The 14,875-nt window shown below is 43.1% G+C and overlaps 1 long non-coding RNA gene across 1 annotated transcript; it reads left to right on the top strand.

Annotated features, from left to right (window-relative positions):
• The first annotated feature begins 11,109 nt into the window (after nucleotides 1-11,109).
• LOC143118419 (uncharacterized) lies at nucleotides 11,110-14,609 on the top strand. Its single transcript, XR_012986143.1, has 4 exons — nucleotides 11,110-11,522; nucleotides 11,652-11,751; nucleotides 12,243-12,356; nucleotides 14,471-14,609. It is a non-coding gene; the product is annotated as an uncharacterized LOC143118419 (long non-coding RNA).
• The last annotated feature ends 266 nt before the right edge of the window (nucleotides 14,610-14,875 follow it).

The raw sequence follows: 14,875 nt of genomic DNA, 5'->3' as shown, positions 1-14,875 counted from the left end.
TTTTGATTCTTTGAATTTTGACTAGATGATTCAGTGTGTGTGTGTGCTAGTTTTAATATTATATTCTGGGAATGGTTAACAGGTGGGTTCTGCACTGCGACTGGTCGAATTGGCACTCAGTTTAGCGTGGATGCAAGGTAATACCAGCATGTACTGTCATGGGTTGCATTGCGTATCTGTTGCTGTTCAAATGTAATGCTAATGCTACTCTGTTTGCCTTCAGGAAGAGCTACCTATTGCCATTGCTGTTTTGCCTTGTATTTTATTTATGATTTCTACAATTTGTTTTGTTTAAGTGTACTATATCTCGCACACAGACGCGGCTGTCTGGGCTGGCTGATTGTGGGTGATCTGTCTCGTTACGCCTGCATGTCCGTGTTCTTTGAGGGGGGGGGGAGTTTGTGTCTGCGTCTTGGATCATTTTATAGTTTGTTTTGTTTGTGACCAACTGTGTTCGTCTCGTAGATACAATTAAGCTGCATCAGCATCACCCTTATTGGCTGTATATCGCCACAGCTGGGGATCGGTCGGGCCCACTGGTGGTTGGGTACTCTTTGCTCCTCCTTATTGGTCACCTGCATGCTTAGTGTGTTTCCTTATAGCGTGTTTGTGTACACTCTTAACTGCGTGTTTGCACCACCCTTTGCTGTGAGTGTGGCTATCAGCGTGTGCGTGTGTGTGACTATTTTTGCACAGGTAAATTGGTGACTCTTCTGGGTGCTTTCCCTCCCTCCAGTGGCCCACCTGACATACTTTCCCAGCTGGTACAGTATTTCTTGTCCCTTTTTTTACACAAGATACATGCATATTTATATTGGACTGTAAACTGTTGTGATTGTGCTTGATTGTAAACTACCTATTTAATGAACTAAATTTAGTGACATCTAATAAAATACATATATATTTTACTAACTATTTCCCTTCCAGCAGTTGATTTGCTTCCAAGAACATTAATAAAACTTTGCATGAACTTGAGAATTGGGTCTCTGCTCTCTCTGTCCATATAAGAACTTGTGTTTTAAGGTGTTATAATTGAGTAGGGTACATTTCCCAGTTTCCCTCTGGGTGGCGTAGTCGGGTTCCTTTGCGTGACTTTGGACTCTTATGGGCCCTGGTCACAATCTGGCGGTAGTCGGCAGGATAAATGTAAAGCAGAGGCTTGATTCTCAAGTGTAAACTTTCACAGTTGGTTATATTTTGGTTGTTTGTTTGTTCTATGGTGGACGTGTGATTGTATGTGTGTACCTTCCCCCTTTTTGTTTTCTTTTTTTTTCCCACGGCAAAACAGCAATTGGCCCAGTCACAGCGGATTACGACGTGCTGGACTCTCTCTCCCTCCAAGGCTCTGCCAGATTTACGGTTTGGTTGAACTGACTGTCAAAACTCTCTCATAGATATGGAGGCTGACCTACAGCAGCTGAGAGACTTGGTTACGCAGCTGCAAGCTGAGAATGAGCGCTTAAAACAGGCCCAGCCTCCGGACGATGTATTGGGTCCTGATGCTGTTCCTGAGCCTGCACCTGGTGCATCTGAACGATTTGTGTATGTACCCAGAGAACGGAGATGCCCTATGTTCCGTGGTAAGAGTGGGATGAGTATTGGGGAGTGGATTGAGGAAGTCCAAGCTAGTATGAGGATTAGACACATGACACCAGTAGAGAAAGCTTACTTTATTTTCGACCATCTAGAAGGAGAAGCTAAGGATGAAATAAAATACAGACCTAAGGCAGACCGGGAAGATCCCACAAAAATTTTGGCTATTTTGCAAGAGTTGTATGGCTGTGCCGAATCTTATGTTGCTTTACAGAAGGATTTCTTTTCAAGGAGGCAGTTAGAGGGTGAATCACTCCAGGAATACTCTCATGCTTTGTTTGAACTAATGGACAGGGTAACTGAGGCCGCTCCACATGCTGTGCCCAATTCAGATATCCTTTTAAGGGATCAATTTGTTGAACATGTTAATGACCCAGATCTTCGTAGGGCACTGAAACAGGTGGTTCGAACCAAACCAGATGCAACGCTGTTGTATGTAAGGGGTGAAGCTATTAGATGGGAAAGAGAGGGCAGGCCAGCAGAGGGTAGATCAAGGAGTTTTTCTGTACCATCTATTTGTGCCACCCAAACACTGAACTTCCCTAGAGAGTCAGGGGCTATGCCTAAACAATCAGAACTTTATGAAATAAAGACTATGTTGAAGAAGCAACAGGAACAGCTAGATAAGCTTTCACACAGCGTGTCCCTTTTACAGAATCCCAGACGACCTCAATCCATTACTCAGGGCCCAATCATATGTAGGAGATGTGAACAGCCTGGTCACTACGCTCGTAATTGTGATAATGTGAGGGTAACCCACACTGTAAATTCTCAGTCACAGGAGGTTGGGGGAGCGAATGTTCAAAGACAAGTGTCGGAAAACTAGCTCCCTCTGTTGTGATGAGCCACCACTCAGAGGGGGGCAATAGTGGCTCAGGTAATGGGTCGGGGGTTTCTAGGCCAGAGTTTTCACAGATTGTGGGGTCCTGTCCTTATGTTACTGTAACCATGGGAGGGGTTCAAGTTAAATGCCTATTGGATACAGGGTCAATGGTGTCAACTGTGACCGAATCCTTTTTCCGCACACATTTTAGAGAGTCCCCAAGAGCATGTCAGTGGTTACAACTCCGTGCAGCCAATGGCCTGGATATCCCCTATTTAGGCTATGTTGAGCTTGACGTGAATGTTCTGGGTACCCTTATTTCAAAAAGGGGCATCCTTATTGTAAAGGACCATGGGTCTTCAGCTATGGTGGGAGTGCCTGGGGTATTGGGGATGAATATTGTACGTGCCTGTTATGATGATTTATTTCGGCAGCATGGCCCCGCCCTTTTCCACCAGCCTTCAGTGCAGCAGGCCCCAAGTATTTTCCAGCAGGCCCTCCAGTCTTACCACCAGGTCCATACAGGGGATCGTGGACACTACTGTGGGGTTGCCAAGGTGAGGGGTAGATGCCCTGTTTTTATTCCAGGGGGTGCTATTAAGCTAGTAGCTGCTACTTGTTCACAGAACATTTTCTCCTCAGGTTGCCCTGTGTTGTTTGAGCCATTTCCCATTCGTGACACTCTGCCTGCGGGCTTGTTATCATATCCATCTATGGTTCAAGTACATCAGGGTACAGCATATATTCCTGTGGCCAATGTAGGACAGGTAGATGCTAAACTGTATCCCCGTTGTGCTTTAGGTACCCTGACTCAGGCTCACCTTGTAACCTTACCCACTGGAGTTGTAGAGGTCCCTGGGAATATGGGTGGGCAGGAACAAACGGCCACTATTAACACTCAGTCTGTCCAGACCAGCAAAGTGTCAGATTTTATCGGGTCCTTAGATCTGAGTTCTCTGTCCGAGTCAGAACAGGCCAGTGTTAAAACTCTGTTGTTAAAGCATCAAGAGGTTTTTGCCTCTCATGACAGTGACTTGGGGTGCACTGACCTCATAGCCCATGAGATTCCTTTAGTCGATGAGGCCCCTGTCAGACAGCGGTTCAGACGTATACCCCCATCAGACTATGAGGCTGTAAAGGAACACATTCATCAGCTTTTGGAGGCCCAGGTCATTCGGGAGAGCTGTAGCCCTTACGCTTCCCCCATTGTTCTTGTACGGAAAAAGGATGGCAGTCTCCGTATGTGTGTTGATTATCGTCAACTTAACGCAAAAACGCGGAGAGATGCGTTCCCTTTGCCGCGTATAGAAGAGTCGCTAGATGCACTATCCGGCGCCCATTGGTTCTCAACACTTGATCTGGCAAGCGGTTATAACCAGGTGCCTGTAGCGGAAAAGGATAGGATTAAAACTGCCTTTTGTACTCCCTTTGGCCTTTTTGAATTCAACCGAATGCCATTTGGCCTTTGCAATGCACCCAGTACTTTTCAGCGTCTGATGGAGCGCATATTCGGTGCACAACATTTTCAGACACTACTTTTGTATTTGGATGATGTCATTGTCTTTTCATCTACAATACAGGATCATCTACAACGCCTGGATGCAGTACTGACGCGGTTGCACCACGAAGGCCTTAAGGTGAAGCTTGAGAAGTGTTGTTTCTTTAAAACTCAGGTGAGGTACTTGGGGCACGTCATCTCCAAAGATGGGGTGTCTACAGACCCTGACAAGATTTTGGCTGTGGAAAAATGGGCCCGTCCTTCTACTGTCTCAGAACTCCGGTCGTTTCTCGGATTCGCGAGTTACTACAGGAGGTTTGTTGAGGGGTTTTCTCAGATAGCAGCTCCTCTTCACAGAGTAGTGGCAGAGCTAATTAAGACTCCAATAAAGAGGACTTCAGGGAAGTTGATTGGGGATGCTTGGACAAATAACTGCGAGCGGAGTTTCCAAGACCTTAAAACTAAGCTTGTAACTGCCCCGGTCTTGGCTTACGCTGACTTTTCTTTGCCCTTTATTTTGGAAATTGATGCTAGCTTGAGTGGTCTAGGGGCAGTCTTATCTCAGGAGCAAGGGGGGCGAGTGAGACCAGTGGCATATGCTAGTCGGGCATTGAATAGGGCTGAAAAGAACATGCCAAATTATAGCTCTATGAAATTAGAACTTCTGGGGCTAAAATGGGCAATGTCTGAAAAATTTAGAGAGTACCTTCTGGGGCAGAAATGCATAGTTTGGACTGACAACAACCCTTTGAGTCACCTAGGCACCGCAAAGTTGGGGGCAACTGAACAGCGCTGGGTAGCACAGTTGGCTGCATTTGACTTCAGCATAAAGTATCGTTCAGGGCGCTCTAACACTAATGCCGATGCTCTATCCAGGCAGAGCCAGCCAGCCATCACGCCAGCAGCATTGGAGTCAGCCCTTCCTGGAACTTCACTGCCTGACGATCTACAACAGTCCGTGGTTGCCCCAACTGTACAGGTAACGCAATCTGCCATTTCTGCTTTGCCCCATCAGCCCAGAGAACAACTTGTCAAGCTGCAGCAGGAGGACCCCATGATAGGCACGTTTCTCTCCTTCTGGCGACAGGAGAAAACCCCCACCCACCAGGAGCGGACAGCTCTTTCACAGCCGGTACTGGAGTTAGTCCGACAGTGGAAGCGGATACAGGAACAGGATGGTCTCCTATATCGGAGGATTTTTCGCTCTGATGGCGGTGAGGAGGTGCTTCAGCTTCTCCTCCCAACTGTGCTCAAAGAGGAAGTCCTCCAGCAGCTCCACCAAGGACATGGCCATCAAGGCATTGAAAGGACAACAGAGCTGGTGAGACAGCGATGCTACTGGCCAGGGCTCTATACAGACGTCAAGGAGTGGTGCCAAAGCTGTGAACGCTGCGTGTTAGCCAAACCAGTACACCCTCCTCTGAGGACGGCCATGGGCCATTTGTTAAGTTCTAGGCCAAACCACATTCTAGCTATTGACTTTACCTTTCTGGAACGCTCTAGAAGTGGTTTTGAGTGTGTGCTGGTAATGACTGATGTATTCTCAAAGTTCACACAGGCGGTGCCAACTAAAGACCAACGAGCCCCCACAGTCGCAGGCGTCCTGGTGAAGGAGTGGTTCTACAGATTTGGCGTTCCTTCACGGATCCACTCGGACCAAGGACGTAACTTCGAAAGTGCCTTGATCTCACAACTCTGCACCCTCTACGGGGTCCAGAAGACTCACACTACCCCATACCATCCACAAGGGAATGGGCAGTGCGAACGATTTAATCGGACGTTACATGGCCTTCTGCAGACCCTACCACTCAGTAAGAAGGCTGATTGGCCAACCTACCTTCCTCAGGTCATCTTTTCATATAACACCACTACTCATCAGTCCACGGGTGAGTCTCCCTACCTGTTGATGTTTGGTCAGGAGCCACGACTGCCTGTTGACTTTCTGTTAGGCAGGGTTCCAGAGCCGGCTCAAGGCTCCATTGATGACTGGGTGCGAGAACATCGACGACGCCTTCAGACTGCCTTTGATGGGGCCAAGGGACGGTTGCAGGCAGCTGCCCGCCAGCGGAAGGAACGGAGCGACCAGCGGGTGACTGGAAGTGAACTTCAAGAGGGTGGCTTTGTGTACCTCCAAACTAAGGCTTTCCAGGGCCGAGCCAAGATTCAGGATACCTGGGGGCCTGTGAAGTACCAGATAGTTAAAGCCCCACCTCCGGGTGGTGTGGTGTATACAATCGCCCCAGTTCATGCTGAAGGCTACTTGGGCCCTGCCAAGACAGTCCATCGGATGCTACTAAGGCCTGTCCCCCCTAATCACCTGTATCCCCCTAGGTCAAATCCTGAACCATTAGAGGATCTTCCGGTTGACATTGAGGATACGGATGGTGATCTATGGCTTGTGCTCCCACCTCAGCCTGAAACCAGCACTACTGCAATGCCAAGCCAACAGTGTCCACTGCCGTGTCAGCCTGGATATGATGCACCCAGTACATCAGAAGCCTCCTCCCGCCAGGGAATGGTCTCTAATATTAACCTTCATGCCACAGAAGGCCCTCGTAAGAGTCAGCGACGGACCGCAGGAAAACACACCAATCCCCATCATCTACCAAGATCTATGCAGAATGGGGGGGGCAGTGGGGTTGCAGCATCTCAGTCAGTTGGGTCCAGTAACATGATCACTGCACTGTTTAGGCCCTGGAGATAGAAATATTGTATCGTCGGGACGCCGACATAAAGCGGGGGTAGATTGTAGCCAGGCACTACGCCCCCAATTGATTACATGGGCCGGCCCCATAATTTACATCACATGGCGTAAATCACTTCCTCATTTAGCCTAGGCCTTAAATCGCTATATGTAGCAGCATTTGGATGGTGCTGTGTTGCTCGGCTCTTTCGGAATATAATCCCCCCCCGGTCGCTGCAAGGAAGGTAAGCCAGGGTTTATTTTGGTGTCCAGCAGACGCTCGTATTAATGCCCCCTTAATTCACATTTATGCATTCACTCATTAGATTGCAGTTTTTGACGGTGAGCTCCCAGCGAACACTCGGCCACATTCCTCCCTTGTCCTAAGCCCCTCGGTCTGCTGATAAGGTGCGTTTTGATTCTTTGAATTTTGACTAGATGATTCAGTGTGTGTGTGTGCTAGTTTTAATATTATATTCTGGGAATGGTTAACAGGTGGGTTCTGCACTGCGACTGGTCGAATTGGCACTCAGTTTAGCGTGGATGCAAGGTAATACCAGCATGTACTGTCATGGGTTGCATTGCGTATCTGTTGCTGTTCAAATGTAATGCTAATGCTACTCTGTTTGCCTTCAGGAAGAGCTACCTATTGCCATTGCTGTTTTGCCTTGTATTTTATTTATGATTTCTACAATTTGTTTTGTTTAAGTGTACTATATCTCGCACACAGACGCGGCTGTCTGGGCTGGCTGATTGTGGGTGATCTGTCTCGTTACGCCTGCATGTCCGTGTTCTTTGAGGGGGGGGGGAGTTTGTGTCTGCGTCTTGGATCATTTTATAGTTTGTTTTGTTTGTGACCAACTGTGTTCGTCTCGTAGATACAATTAAGCTGCATCAGCATCACCCTTATTGGCTGTATATCGCCACAGCTGGGGATCGGTCGGGCCCACTGGTGGTTGGGTACTCTTTGCTCCTCCTTATTGGTCACCTGCATGCTTAGTGTGTTTCCTTATAGCGTGTTTGTGTACACTCTTAACTGCGTGTTTGCACCACCCTTTGCTGTGAGTGTGGCTATCAGCGTGTGCGTGTGTGTGACTATTTTTGCACAGGTAAATTGGTGACTCTTCTGGGTGCTTTCCCTCCCTCCAGTGGCCCACCTGACATACTTTCCCAGCTGGTACAGTATTTCTTGTCCCTTTTTTTACACAAGATACATGCATATTTATATTGGACTGTAAACTGTTGTGATTGTGCTTGATTGTAAACTACCTATTTAATGAACTAAATTTAGTGACATCTAATAAAATACATATATATTTTACTAACTATTTCCCTTCCAGCAGTTGATTTGCTTCCAAGAACATTAATAAAACTTTGCATGAACTTGAGAATTGGGTCTCTGCTCTCTCTGTCCATATAAGAACTTGTGTTTTAAGGTGTTATAATTGAGTAGGGTACATTTCCCAGTTTCCCTCTGGGTGGCGTAGTCGGGTTCCTTTGCGTGACTTTGGACTCTTATGGGCCCTGGTCACATTATCTTTGAACAGACTACATGGTTATCTTCCTTAGACTTCGTAGATGTAGTTACTATAATTTGGAGGCGAAATTCGAAGTGTAAATATGGTTTTAATGTGTAAACAGAACAACCGCGATTTTGCGAGCTAAAAAAGGAAGTGAATGAATGAATAGTTACTACTTTTCTGAGGGCTGGCGTTCTCATAAAATCGACGTAATCTTTGAAAAGACTACCTGGTTATCTTCCTTAGACTTCGTAGATGTAGTTACTACAATTTGGAGTCGAAATTCGAAGTGCAAATATGGTTTAAATGTGTAAACAAGACGCCTGATGTTTAATATATGTTAATGAATGGGCACAGTATTATTGTGTACAGTAATGGGCTATCAGTAGTATGTAAACAGTTCATGTGTTATGTGATTTACATAAACTAGTAAACAACAGAAATGTTAAAAGCTGGTATTGTGTTTCCTGAATTCTTACATTCAGGCATTCAAATGAAATGTAATTAAATAGCATATATATAGGGAGGGAAAGTGAAAACCAGCGCCCTAAGTGATTGCGTTCCTGGGTGATTCTCCAACTATGGTACTTTTTCTGTCCTTGACATATATTTAAAAAAATAAAAAACATTTCTACTTTTTTATTTTTTTCACACTTACTACCCAGCCGGCACACGACCGACCTTCAACGTTGAAATATAAGTGAAATAACGTCAGTTGTTGCATCAATGTTGAAACAATGTTGAAACAATGTTTAATGCTAAATGGTTGTAAAAGGGTATGTAGACAAACATTGAAACAACGTTCAATGTTAAATGGTTGTAAAAAGGTCAAGAAAATCAATGTTGAATTATAGGTGAAATAACGTCAGTTGTTGTGTCAATGTTGAAACAATGTTGAAACACTGTTTTAATGCTAAATAGTTGTAAAATGTTGACAAATGGTTGTAAAATAAGAAATCAACAAAATCAGCATGGATATTAAACCAAATTGATTTGATATCAAGAAAAGGAAAAGGAAAGAAAATGTTCATGGGAACAATCATGTTAATAATCATAATAGTAGGCTAGTAATAACAGCCCACTAGACTAGGCTAATGTTATTATTGTTTTGACACTTCTAATTAGTTTGGTAGCCATTAACAGTCTAAAATGCAACGATTGTTTTTTAACGGATGCTTATCGCCTCTTGATAAGCGCATGCGCACACACAGCAACTCCCATCCCCCACCCCTGACTGACTATTTTGAACTCCAGCCCACCAGTGACTTCATCCATCACTGTTCTGTCATGCATCTGACTGCATGTGTAAGCTGTAGAAACTCTGCCGTTATCATATCCAAGGTAAGAATTACAGTACTTTTGTATGCCAATTGAAAACGGGAATTTATTCGAAATATATTGTTTTCATAATGGAATGTTAACCAAAGCTGTTAGTCATGTTAGGAATTAGCTAGCAATTAGCTAGCGAGCTAACTTTCCCAGCTACTAACTTCATTATTGTGTGGAATATCTGGAATGGTAGTTTATATCATATACCATATCTACTACTGTATCTGTCTGTGATGTCGCTATGAATGTAGAGTTTTAGTTTGAATGAAATATCAGGCGCAAGTAAGTTATAAAGCTAACTTAGCTACCATTAAAGTGGCTGTTACCATGCAGGCTAATGTTACAGACACATGAAGGTTGTTAAAGTGCGTATGTCAGGTTAAAAAAAAAATTGACAAATGAAGGGACATGAAGCAAGATAGTAGTGAGTAGTGATTTTTCTTGAAAAAACAACTTTAAATGCAATAGAACAATATTTACAGTTATTTTTATAACTGAATTTATGAACATTCCAGACACAGTGATGACCTCATAAGAGGGAGTCCAGCAAAGTTGAGCATAGGGGAGAATGGGTTTTAAGTGCATTTTCTTTTACACTGATAAGGCCAAAAATGTTCTCTATGACATACCAGTGGTTCATAAGCATGAGCCTGACTGGCAGGGACAAAGTAAAGACGAATAGGCTACAAAATTTAGATAAATCATGGCCATCAAATCATCAGTGAGAAATTGACTAGGGGTGTGAGTAGGATCGTATCACTATTAGTATGTATCATGGCTTCAAAATGGCAGTTGTGTCATTTGCCATAACATAGGCTTTCATATAAAACAAGTTAAGTAGAATCAGTAAGCAAATTAATAGTCTGTCTATAGCTAACATTAGTTGATAAGCAGATGTATATATATAAAGAGCAAATGTGTGGTAGCACATATACACTGATGGTTTTATAGTCAGGTCTCTAAAGAAAAGCATATATGCCCATGGTTGGCTGAACACAGACTAATGAGTTGCTTACTGATTCTACTTAGTTTAGGCTATATAATGGCCTATGTGATGGCAAGTGACACAACTGGCATTTTCAAGCATTGCTACTTACCCATATCCTCTTCATCACATTTTAAAATCAATAATGGTTGCCAGTAAAGAAAAAAGGTATGAGGATAATTTTATGTCAGGCAGGTAGTAGACTCTAGCATGACATACTGGAATGAAGTCATGTTTTTGGCCTCATCAGTGTAAAAAAAACTACTTTATGATCCCTTATTCCATGTGTTTTAATTGACCAACTTTGCTGGACTCCCTCTTATGAGGTCATCATTGTGTCTGGAATGTTTCCTGGAATGTTCATAAATTCAGTTATAAAAATAACTATAAATATTGTTCTATTGTATTTCAAGTTGTTTTTTCAAGAAAAATCACTACTCACTACTATCTTGCTTCATGTCCCTTCATTTGTCAAAAATGTTTTTTAACCTGACATACGCACTTTAACGTTAAGCAGCAGTAATAACGGTTACCTTGCGAACTTCAACATACATAATGTACATGTAGTGTTGCTATAACGTGTTAACTGGAAAGATGACCTGTAAAACAAATTAATAAAGTAATATATAAGTTATATCTATACCCACTGATTTAAGGAACTAAGGAACTGCAGTTTAGTATAGCCATGTTCATTAACAGACCTGTCATATAATAGATGTGAATGGGGGCAAGTATGATGGGTGGGCATGCCAACAAGTAAAGGGATCTTTAGTTTGTGAAGGGTAGTGTTAGGCTACATGTTTTTCATTTCTTAGCCCTTATTTGGCCCTTGTTTGATGTACCTGACTTGCACTGAGGCATGTGTTTATTTAAGATGCATGTGAGTGAAGTAGTGCTTCAGTGATGGTCTTTTCATGTTCTGTGTGTTTTGGAACTTATTGATCTTAGTCTCCATGTGTTCCCTCTGTTTGCAGTCGGTGTGTTGTGAGGACTGCTGCCCTGAGAACTCTGAGTGCATTCTGGAATATTCCAAATGTGTGCCACTTCCATACTGAAGAAGTTCCAAGCCCGCAAGAGAGTTCACTCACCAGGTAGACACACACACAAACACACGTAGAATTGCATATAGCATTATAATGTGTAAGCATGTATTTGTGTCTGTAACTGTGTTTAGTTTATCCCCTCTTTTCATGTGTCTGTCTGTTGTTATGACTGTGTAGTGGGCTCCATCAACTATCCAGGGCAATGTCAGTCCGTCTGGATGGCACTACCTGCTACTTGATGATGTCTGATAGCCATGGCTGCTGCCTTCAACGTGGTGTAAGTGTTTGTGTTTTGAATGCATTTTTTTTGTTCCATGGATAGGGCTATGGGTTATGTTATTGTGCATGCTCTAATTTGCTTGACATATGTGCTATGTAATGCATTAATACAGAAACAAATCAGGATTATTGCAGCTACTTAAAATAGTCTTGAATTTTGCAATTTAGCCACTTTACCATTGTGTTGGTGGTAATGTTAGTAGTGTTGTGAATATCTGCCAAACTGATCATAATCAATATTTCTGTAATTGTACAGCAATTCAATTTTTTGTACAGGATGCATCATTTTGTTTAATCTTATCTTTTACTCATATTTTACTGGCAGAGTCCTTACAAGTAAACTGATATCAAGACTTAACATAGACGGCGAGTAATTATAATTTTTGTTGGTACACCTGATTGACTTACCTTACTTATTTTTTTGATGCTATGATTTTGACCTTTATCAACAATAACAAAATGTATGGCAATTGCTGTTTTATTTTTTAGGTGCTATCCAGCAGTCCCAGCCTGGAGCCAGAAGCTGCTATTGCAAGTCAGATGGGGGAGGAAAGGTGGTGTAAGCAAGAAGGCAAGAGCTGCTGCAGGCAATGTTGCAATTAGGTATGATATCACACAGACATACTGCTGCTTAGACGTGTTGGGTCACTTTAAAGCCCGTGTTGCAGGTTAACCACCACTGTTGATTAATGGGTACATAAAGCACTCGATATATGTATATCATTTTTAAAAATGTCTCCAAATGGTGTTAAATGCCAGTTTTTGTTGTTTTTAGCATTAGCGGGTTTTTTTTACGCAATTCGGTGATGACGTCACGTTGGGGGCTACATGATCTGCGCTTCAGTCATTTTTAAATGCATTCCAATGGACATCGCGGTTACACTTTCAACATAAAGTTTGTATATTTACACTTCAAATTTCATCACAGCATTTATATCACAGCTACCCTATGATCGACCAATGGTAATAAAGTTGCCTGATATCAATTAAGTATTTTTTTTCTGAATTTGGGGAGGTCTCGTTTTGGAGGGTATGTTTTACATTCATTCCTATGGGAAACGGTCGCGGTTACACGTTCAACATAAAGTTTGTATATTTACACTTCAAATTTTGTTACAGCATTTATATGACAACTACCCTATGGTCTAACAAAGATAACAATGTCTTCTAGTTTAATTAAGCAATTTTCTGAATTTGAGAGGTCTCGTTATGGGGCTACATAATGCGCCTATTCAGTTCAATGCATTATGCTTATATATCGTTATGACCCTTTTTTTGTTACTGTCAGTGAACAGCACTGAGTGGAAGTCAACATTTTCTTTATATCTAGTGATGGTGATCATGTCGTTAGTTCAGATAAGTAGGCTACTGGGTAAACTTAGTCAGAAGATCAGAATATAAAGCATCATGATAGCTAGCTAGTGCTATGGGCTAACTTTCTAGTCCCACCTGTGAGCCACCCCTGTTGTTGCAAACCGCCGCCGATTAGGCTGGTCGCGTCTTCAGCATGAATATTTTCGATAACTACTCCTCGTGATTGATTGTCATTGACATCGTCAGGGTACGGCTTACTAAAGAGGGAGATAATAAGGGCAAGTCGCAGTTTGGCAGGTTCTTGTGTGGGCTGTGCCGTCCCGATGGAAACTGCGGTGGAGAGCTGCTGTAACTGGGGAAGCGAGTGCGTTTTGGCCGCTGGTCGAGCTCACCCCGCGACCAGCAGATGACATGATCTATCTAGCTATCTATCTACCTGTCTATATATCTATCTAGGCTATCTATATCTATTTATCTATAATCTGCGCTGTTTACTGCTGAACACTCCCTTACTCGTCTCTTTACTCCTCTCTCCTTACTCTCAAGGGTCTCAAGGTGGGCTTTGGTCTGTAGCCTCCCCAAGGTGACGTAATGCAATGCATTGTGGGGGAAAGGAGAATCACTTCAAACCGCTGTGAAATAGTACCTGCTTTTTCGTATTATATTCCGTTTTGTGATACACAACAACATCAAATACAATGGATAACAGTTTAAATGTTTATTACCAATAAGCAAATTGTGCAAATTCGTTGGAAAATGAACCCTGCAACACGGCCTTTAAAAAAGGTCCTCTTTATCAAAAGAAATGCACTGGACATTTCTAAGTGTACCCCAAACTTTATAATGGTTGTGTATACACATCTGCTTTACTTCTAACTATTGCACCTGACTTCGAGGCTGCTAGTGTAGGTTTGCTTTTATTTGTCACACAAGCTGAGTAGTTTGCATTACAGGTGCTCCAAGAGATGTTGGGTAACATCACTTCTGTTGATGTTCAAACAAAACCGAGAGCTAGCTCGCCCCTCCCTCCCCTGGCTAGAACAGTTTGTTATGTTTCATGGTCCAGACTAGACCAGGCTGTTTTTGGAGCCTGGGCTGTCCACAGAGACCACGTTTTTTTTTACATGGTATTGAGGGGACAGGCAACTAGCGGATGATGAGGTGATGTTTTCTGTATGTGACAAAAAATGTTTTAGTTTAGAAACCGCGTAACATTAGCTAGCTATGAACTTGCTAATTAGGGCGCCGCCAGAGCCCTTATTAGACATTCTCTGGCGCCGCTTACTTCACACAGTGTGACTGATGGACGATATTTGGAAGTTCAGTGATCGGAATATCCCAGAGAATGTCCACAGGCTTTTTCACCAGTTTTTGACAATAATGGTTTGTTGTTTCCTCTTTAGATGCTGTCTTCAGCGAACCACCCTGACCCGAATAATGGACACCATGGGAAGATATTTGAATTATGCACTGGAGAGGGTGGGTGGTGGTGGCTTTCGGAAGACACTCCCTGCTGTTGCTGAATGATGCCATCGGTATACATGCACCACATACACCTATGGATTTTGGATAGATCATTTATGTTGTAAAACATAAAACAAAATAAAATAATGTAAAAAAATATATAAGTTGACTGGTTCTTGATGGAGGTGTTTATCATTTCTGTGTGTGATAGGCCTACTGCAAGTTGCATAGGCTAATAAAGGTAAAATGTTGAAGCAATGTTGCAATATCAACGTTTATTCAACGGTAATTTGTAGTTGAGGCTTTAACCATGTTGGATTTTACTGCGTTGTTTCAATGTTGCA

Source organism: Alosa pseudoharengus, unplaced genomic scaffold (assembly GCF_046254945.1).
Source record: "Alosa pseudoharengus isolate Yale_2024_CS ecotype anadromous, Long Island Sound unplaced genomic scaffold, YU_APseudo_1.1 YU_APseudo_1.1_scf_12, whole genome shotgun sequence".
Lineage (NCBI taxonomy): Eukaryota > Metazoa > Chordata > Actinopteri > Clupeiformes > Clupeidae > Alosa > Alosa pseudoharengus.
The sequence above is the reverse complement of the archived record's forward strand: the minus strand, read 5'-3'. Positions and strand labels throughout refer to the sequence as shown.